The following is an 8,458-nucleotide window of genomic DNA, read 5'->3' as shown; positions in this document are numbered from 1 at the left end:
GAGAATAAGGCCCCACTCCCTCCTGAGCGGGAAGTGGGAGAGAAGAGCGAGACCAGACTTGAGGCTGCTTGGAAGCCAGTGGCCCTGCCTCCCTGTGCTCCAGTGTCCACACCTGTAGAATGAGGGGTAATGGTTCCTTCTGGATGTGCTGAGAGGAGCAAACAGCAGGAGTGTGCACAGTGTGTCCTGTCATGACCACGCACAGTAGGCTCACAATAAGCCCACCTCCCCTGTGCCCTAGAGCCCAGCTCTCCGCCTGCAGGAGAGGGCCATAAACACAACCACCACAAGAATGAGAACAATAGCCAGGATTTCTTAAGCCTAGAATATTTCTGGAAGCTTCTCAAGAAGCCAGAAGGCTGGATCTCTTGGGGAGGAAAGCCAGGGGAAGAAGGGGTAGGAAGGATGTTTTTCCCGTTTGTACCGCGTGAACGTATTTCCTGCCCCAAATAAATGAATTCAGTTAAAACTTTTAAAAACATATATAAAGAAAAAATACATCCCCAGGCGAAGCTGGAAGTCGTGGACCCGGCTTGTGATGGTTTTGCCCATGGGGTGGCGCTGGCCTGCCCTGTGTGCACCGCCCGGGGCTCTTCCTCCTCCTCCGCCCCTCTTTCCTTCATTCCACAGACATTTGCTGAGCACCCCAGATTCCCACCGGCCGGGCTGGGTGCGGAGGAGCCTGAGGTGACCAACTCTGTGAGCAGCCGCAGGCGGCGGGGCAGGACCAGGGAAGGAGGGGGAGGCGGCTCTTGGTGGGGAGTGGGGTACAGCAAGTGCGGCCTCCACAGCTGAGGCTGCTTGAACAGGGGAGCGAAAGCGGGGAAGGGGGCAGCCCCACACTCACACTAGGCCCCGGGGCTCTGCTTTTGCCAAGGGACTCAGGCCAGGAGACCTCAGGCGGAGAGGCACGGGGTGGGCTACACCGAGCTGGGAGAACTTCAACAACGCACAGTCTTCGCGTCCTCCACCTGAGACCTCACAGCTGCGGAGCGAGAGGACGGGGGCGCGTCCTGGTGTGAGAGAGAGTGCTGGAGTGTGTCCCCATAGCCCATCGTGCCCCTTCCTCCTGGGAACCAGCCAGACTCCATATCCCAGCCTCCCTTGCAGTTGGGCAGGGCCGTGAACTGAGTCTGGCCAATGGGATGTGGGTGGAAGAGATTTATTCTACTTCTAGGCCTAAAAAACCTCACCTTTGATCCTCCTCTGTGTGTCTCTCTCCCTCCTTTCCTCCCCCTCCCCTCCCTTCCCCTCTTCTCCCCTCCCCCTCCCAAGAATCCACTGGAAGGAATGTGAAGCCCTAGGGGCTGGGGGAGCCTCCTGAAGGACCGGCCCCACTCTCCACTCCCCAGACAGCCTACACTGGACGATAACAGGAGCAAGAGAGAAGCCTGCATTGTGTGTGCCTCTGAGGTACAGGGGTTCGTGTCTCAGTAGCTACTGGGCTTCACCCCGACTAATACATAGGGAACCCCACGCTCCTGAGCTGGATATTAAAGCCAGGTGAGGGGGGTGAGAGGGGCCTCTCCTGCAGGAGGCTCGGGGGTGACAGGTGTGCAGAGAAGTGACCCGCTTTCTTTAGCCCCTACCCCAGTCCCAGCAGCAGCGTCTCCCTCGAGCAAGTCCACAGTGGCCCCCTTACTGGCATTCCTGTTTCCACTCCTAACCCCTTCCAGTCTATTTCTCCACTTAGCAGCCAGAACAGTCTCTCCCAAACTCCAATCAGGTCATTTCACTGCACCCCTTCCGCCTCATTAAAACCTTCCGGTAGCTCCCAGTGCCACTCCCACGTGAGCGAGCCCGGCTGTCATCTCTGAACTTCCCTCCAGCTCGGCAAACAGGCAGCCTCCACGCCCCCGGGCTTTGTGCAGGCGGACTCCTGCCTGGACTGCTCCTCCTGCCCTCTACAGAGCTGGCTCCTTCCTTCCCATTTTACAGGCAAGAAAACTGAGGCTCGCGGGTTGTCCAACCAGAATGTGGCAGAGTCAGGATTTGAACCTGGGTCTGGCTGATGGAGAACATCAGCTTCTCTCTGAGGTAACCTAAAGAATCATCCAGAAGCTTCCCTGATGGCAGGGGCCTGACAGAGCCCACTCAGGCCTGCCCAGGCCTTTGTCTCAGGAGTTCTGGGGGTTGGACCCAGCCTCCTTCAGGCCTCCTCCCCTCCAGCGCCCAAACCACCAAGCGCCTCAAACCTTTGTTCCTGAAACTGCCTCTCCTGCGCCCCACACCCCCGCCGTCCCGCCCCACTGAGTCCTCACAGTGTCCCATTGTGAACCAACTTCCCTGCACCCTCAGCTTCCGTGGAACACAGCCCCAGCAGCTCAACCACCACTGAACGTGGCCCCTGCCCCCCTTTCCTAGGAGCCACGGGGCAAGTGCATGTTGGGGTCTTCTGCCTCCCACATCCCTTCCCGACCGTGACTTTTCCACTTGCCCATCACAGGGCTGTCTTTTGGGGGTCAAGCTGCCAGACCCCATGCCCTCCTCAGCTCGGTCACCCACAAACGCTCCCTCCCCTCCCCCCTCCTCCCATCCTCTGCCCTCCATCTCCAGGGAGACTTCAGGTCCTGCTGCAGCCTCCAGACCTGCACCATCTTCTCCCCAGGGATCCTCTGTCTGGCTCCACGTCATGCCCAGGCTGAGGCCCACACTGGGACCTTGTCATCACTCTGACTGTGCCCACCCAGACCCCTCAAACTGCCACCTCACCCCCCTCGCTTCCACCACCCCCTTCCACTCAACGACAGTGTCCCAGGGAGGATTAAGTCCAGCTGCGTGTGTCAAAAGAGACTCGAAGAGGGTACCAGTGGCCTAGAGTAGGAGAAGAGTTTATTTCTCTCTCACACACAAGAGTCCAGAGGCGGTCCAGCCCTGTGGAGGCCCTGTATGATGATATCCAGATCCTGAGCTAAATCTCTCTCACTGCTGGGGCATCTTCAATATCTTTCTCCTACCTCATGGACCAAGAGAGCTGTTCAAGCTCCATCCATCACATTGCATTTCTGAGGCTGGAAAATGAAGGAAGGAGCAAAGAAAGGCATCCTTCTGCCTATTAAAGACCCTTCCCCAAAGCTGCCCTTGACACTTCTAACTTACATCCCATGGGTTATAACTGAGTCCCATGACCAACCTAGCTGCAAGGGAGGCTGGGAAATGTGCCTGGCTATAAATAGAGGGTACACAGACAGGGGAGGACAGGTGTGGAGAGACATTAACTGTCTCTGTGGTGACTCTCCTCTGCCATTGCGAAGCCCTCCAGTATTTTCTGGGCCACCTGGCCCTGCTGGCCGCCATCCCTCCCTTCCTCAGCCTGGATGGCACAGGCGCTGGCTGACGCTCTCACTCTGCTTTGAGCGTTGTGACCTGCCTTCTTGACAGTCAGCAGGTAGCTGAGTCCTTGGCTGCAGAAAGTCCTATCGCCACTGCGCCAGGCTCCACTAGCGACCAGATACGAGTCCTGGTCCCTAGCCTGGGGGACAACGTCCTGCATGATTTTGCATCCAGCCCTCAGCCTGGGCCCCCTCCCCCATCAAGTGGAGAGCACAAGGTAAGAGGGAACGTCAGAGAAGGACCAGGAGGAGAGAGCAGTCTGGTGGCCGATGGCCCTGTGGGCTTTCCTCAGACCCAGCCCCTCTGCCGACATCCACTCTTCCCTGGGACACCCCCCCCACCAGTCCCCAAGCCAGAACGTGGCCATCCTCCGTGGCTCTTCTTCCTCAGCCTGCACTTCCAAGCTATCACCCTCACCACCTCTGTTTTGCCACAGAGTCACCTCCTCTCCAGCTCCCAGGCTCCAGACCCCAATACCCATGTTCCGTGTTCCTCCGTGAGCAGCTGGTTCAATAGCTACTCCAACAGCAGCACCCCGAGCAACTCATATCTCATGCAAACCATGCCGTTCATGTAGAAAGTCATTCTCTGTTCCGGTTCCTTGCCAGGACTGCTCCAGGGCACCAGCTGGCCTGCTCTGCCTGGGCCTGAGGGGGTTTCCAGGACACAAGACTTCAGTGCTAAAATGGAGACAAAGTTGGTCACCTCATTCCACCCCACCCTTCCCAGACTAACTCGGCCCCTTGCTTTAAAACCAGTCCTTCCCGGATCTCCCACCCCAGCCAGGTGGGAGTCACGCACACGCTGGTCACTGCGTCTTGTGTGGTGCCCTCCTGTTCCTGTGTCTACACTAGGAGTTCCCTGAGAACAGGACCACGTGCGATTTACCCAGACAGCTCCAGAGCCTAGAAAACCACCTAACCTACAGAAGGTGTCAAGATGCAGGGAAGGAAGGGAAAAAGGAAAAGAGAAAGAATCAACGGTTCCAGATCTCTAATACCCTAAAGATTCCAGGAAATCACACTAAAAACAACACCGGGAATAACGTATTTGAAGTTTTGAAAGGTTTGCCACCGAAAGCCGTCTTAACGGGTAGGTCACTTGCTGATGTGCACTCAGAGTGGTACCACCCCTCTGGGTCACAATTTCACAACAACGTCTGTCAACATCTCTGATATACGACTCAGCAATGCCTCCTTTCAGACTCACCCTGCAGAGAGATGCGTGCCCACCTAGGAAGTGTGTGTGCACCAGGGAATTCACGCAGTAGTGAGACTGGAGGCATCCACAGAGGGCTGCTGGTAATAAATCAGGGACCATCCGCACAGGGGATACAATGCAGCCCTGACAACAAAGGAAGGGGCAGCTCTCTGTTCCTGACACGCGGCAATCCCCGAGGTGGATGGTTGAATGAAAAAAAGCCAAGTTCAGGACAAAGTGTGTAATGTACCACCACTCATGTAGAAGTAAAGAGATAAATGTGAGTGAGTGTGAGTGTGAGAGGTGTGTGCAAGTGTGTGTGTGTTTGTGAGGGTGTGTGTGTGTGTGTGAAGGTGAGCCTGTCTATGTGTGTGTGTCTGGGTGTATGCGCATGTGTGCATTTGTAAGAGTGTGTGTGAAGGTGTGAGGGTGAGCAGGTGTGAGTGTGTGATGGACATGTAGGTGAGCTTGTCTGGGTGCGAGGGTATGTGCACGTGTGAGGGAGAGTGTAGGGGTGTGTGTGCATGGTGAGTTTGTGAAAATGTGTGTGCAAGTGAGTGTGTGTTGTGTGCGAGCGTGTCTGTGAACTGCATGGACGTGCACGGAGTAGCTCTGATGGGCTCCCTGGAGACTGGTAGACACGTTTTCCTTCCGAGAGGGGAGCTGGGAGACCCAGGAGGCAGAGGAGAGAGAACTTGCCTGAATAACCTTCAGTACTATTTGAATCTTGTTTCATGGGAACATAACACCTACTTAAGAAAATAAAGAAAATGAGAACCAAAATCAAAACAAAAAGTGTGGGACCCTTTGTGGGAGACAGAGCTCCCCCAGGGCTCCCCTAAACACCAGCCTTCCTACTACCCCTGATCATTTCTGACCTCTCCAGAGGAACCTGAAAATGTCCTAAGTCGCCAGGCCCAGGACACCACCTCCCTGTGCTGACAGAGCCCAGGGAGGGAAGCTTCTTGTCCAGTCACGCCGACTCCTAACCCCATCTCCTGACTGCCGGGCTGGAGTCCTGTTCTGGGGAAGTCAGGGAAACTCTGGAGACCCTGTGCCAGCGTCTGCAACGGTTTCCGCCTTTCCCGTGGGAAACAGGTAGAAAAGAATCTTTTCACTTTTTCTTATTCTTAAGCAGGTTTCACCAAGATCTGTGATCTTTCTCAGAAGATAGTCTAGGTGTTGCAGCGAGGAAAGAGGACGTGTGATGTTTGCAAAGTGTCTGTGAGAAGTTCCTCTCTATCTAGAAGTTAACGCTCGCTGGCTTTTTTTTCTTAGTGTTTTTATTAAGGAATCGGAAAACATTTAAATGTCCCTCTTTGGAGGTTGTGCCTGGCTGTCACCACTGCCAGCAGTGCTTGCTTGGTGGAAAGTTGTAAAGGGGCTCAGAAATCGCCCCCCACCTCTGGAATGATGCCCCCAGTCAAGCCTGGCTCCAGGACCGGGGGCCCTGGACCCCCAGAGAACAGGAGAGCCTGAACTCCCCTGAGCAATGACCATGCCAGCTTCAGGCAGTGGACAGGTGCAAAGTGGACGCGCACCTGCATTACAGAGAGACTGTAAAATCTTCCTCTGGTCTCTGACTCTTGGCATCCTGGCTTGTCCGTCTCATTGCCACCTCAAGAATCTAAACAAGGTGGGGCTGAGAGAAGAGAGACAAACGTATTTTGGCAGATCCCAGTACAGGCCACAATGAGGATGCAGAAAAGACCATGGGTCTCCTCTCCGGAATAAAAGGGCCGAAATGAACCTGAGAAAGGGGAGTTCTGGGCAGGCGCAAAGCCTCAGAAGGTGCCAGGCCAGTGACAAGGATTCGTGGAGAAGGGCCCCTTTGGGTAGCACTCAGGGGAGTATGGTGGGGACCTGTCATTCTTCCCGGGCACCCGCCTACTCTACCTGGGCACTCACATAGGTGCTCCGCCAAGTTTAGAAAAGGATTCCCTGGCACCATTTCTGCGTATACATGTTTGTAAGCACGCTCCACAGGCCACCCCAATGGCACTGTAAAGACGGCACGGACTCAAGCATGATTTTGGACAATCGGCAGTTAACTAAAACGTGTGCTACTCTCTTGGCCTCCCAACATCAAGGCTTTTCGTGGGAGGGGAAGGCCTGGTCTCTCTCTCCCTCGTGGTAAGTTTAGGCAGGGCTCCCCAGCTAAGATGCCCACGGGGGCCAGGCAGGAACGAAGCGTGAGGCGGGCAGGGGAGGGGACCATGCAAACTGGAGACTCCACCTACTGGAGAGATGGAAAATGGAAATGTTGGCTCAATTCTGCCAACAAATTCTGAATTTTCAAGAAAAGCAGAAAATTGAGATTTTTTTTAAAATGTGAATTCTCTCGTTTAAAATGTTGGTCATTCGTTCTAACCTAAACACACAACAAAACACCACCACCCAGCCTGCCGCAGAAAACAACACACCACTGGCCGCAGGAGGGGTGAGGAAGGGGCACCTTCAGAGGGAGGGGGGAGCTGAGGACCAGGGCTGACAAAGTACCCTCTGTCAGGGATGTTTCTTCTCAGGTGCTGGCCGGATATTTATTTTACATTGTGGTCACACAGCAGCTTTGCAAACCTTTCCTGTGTTTGCGGTGTTTACTTCTTTAGGAGTTTGCCTCCCAAGCAACAAGGCAAAACTTTACTTTCCCAGCCTCCCTTGCAACTGGAGCAGCAAGCATGTGACAAGGCTCCCCCAATCAGAAGTCTCTGCTGGGAGAGTGAGCATGTGACTGGGCTCCCCCAATCAGAAGTCTCCAACTGCAGATTTCAATGTGAGAGAGTGAGCATGTGACCAGGATCCTCCAGTCAGAAGTCTCCACTGCAGACCTCAGTGTGGAAGAGAATGATGCCAATAAGGAGGCAGAGAATTCCAGGAGGCTGGTGAAGGTGGTGATCAGAACATCACATCAGGATGCTGCACCCCCCAAGCCTGATTCGTGGGTCCTGCCAGAGATTCCCAGCTTCTGAATATCCTGAATAAATTCCTTTTCTAATGGAAGTAGCCAAGTTGGGTTCTGTGGTTTGCAACTGAAATTCCTGGCAGACACACGTGCCTTTGCCAAGCATGGAGCATAATTCACCTAGATTAGGTGACACAAATTAGGACTCGAAATCATCTTTAATTACTGGTCCCCCCACCTCTCCCCACCCCACCCTTCAGCAATGACTGATCACCCTGGGTGATGGTGAGATGGGAATTGAGTGAGAGGGACGCAAGAGAAGTGTGCCTGCCCCACGGTTTTCTCTCTCTGGAGCCCTTGGAATAGGTCCAGTGTTGTAACGCGGGCCCTGGAGCCAGGTCTGAGCACTGGATCTCGGGGCAACACGGGAGGGTCTAAGACAAAAACCCCCGCTGCCTGGTATACTCCCTGGTGGGTGACCCTAAGAAGGGGATCACAGCTGGCTGTCTTCCTGGCAGGCTACATGGTTGAATGCCTGACATCCAAGGCCTGGTGAGGCCCATGCACGCCCCAGTTGGCTGGCTGACCTCGAATCTGTCTTGCTGACTGGTTTCTACTTTTGGTGCTGGTTAATCAAGAGACAGGCTGCTGGAGCTTTCAGAACAGCAGAGGCCCCCGTGTTTGGTGGGTGGCTGGTTTCACTTTCAGAGTGAGTTAGAGCCATTGTGAGTGTTCCCGCTGCACGGAGTCACAGACCCACCCTGGCTTGTCTGAACCAGGTCAGCATGTGCTCTGTTAACCAAATCCTCCTTCCCTGGGGGCCCTGCACCTCTCACTTCCACCTCCGAGCAGAGTGCCCACCGAACGCCTGGGGCGCTGGGCAGGGGCCCTGTGAGGGCCACAGGGGGCCTCGCTGGCTGACCCCTCCCCACCCCGCCTGCCCAGTTTCTTTGTGCCTTCTCACACTCTGCCCAGCAGTCAAACCGCCAGCACCCCCACCCAACACTGTGCCATAGATGAGAA

General features: G+C 55.0%; 1 long non-coding RNA gene across 1 annotated transcript; it reads left to right on the top strand.

Moving 5' to 3' along the window:
* The first annotated feature begins 1,244 nt into the window (after positions 1-1,244).
* On the top strand, positions 1,245-7,504 carry LOC147913734 (uncharacterized). The gene is made up of 3 exons (XR_015556361.1): positions 1,245-1,413; positions 1,939-2,037; positions 2,557-7,504. It is a non-coding gene; the product is annotated as an uncharacterized LOC147913734 (long non-coding RNA).
* The last annotated feature ends 954 nt before the right edge of the window (positions 7,505-8,458 follow it).

Source organism: Ceratotherium simum, chromosome 25 (assembly GCF_057802395.1).
Source record: "Ceratotherium simum simum isolate JZ-2026a chromosome 25, ASM5780239v1, whole genome shotgun sequence".
Lineage (NCBI taxonomy): Eukaryota > Metazoa > Chordata > Mammalia > Perissodactyla > Rhinocerotidae > Ceratotherium > Ceratotherium simum.
Note: the sequence above shows the minus strand (reverse complement) of the source record. Positions and strands in the feature narration are given on the sequence as shown.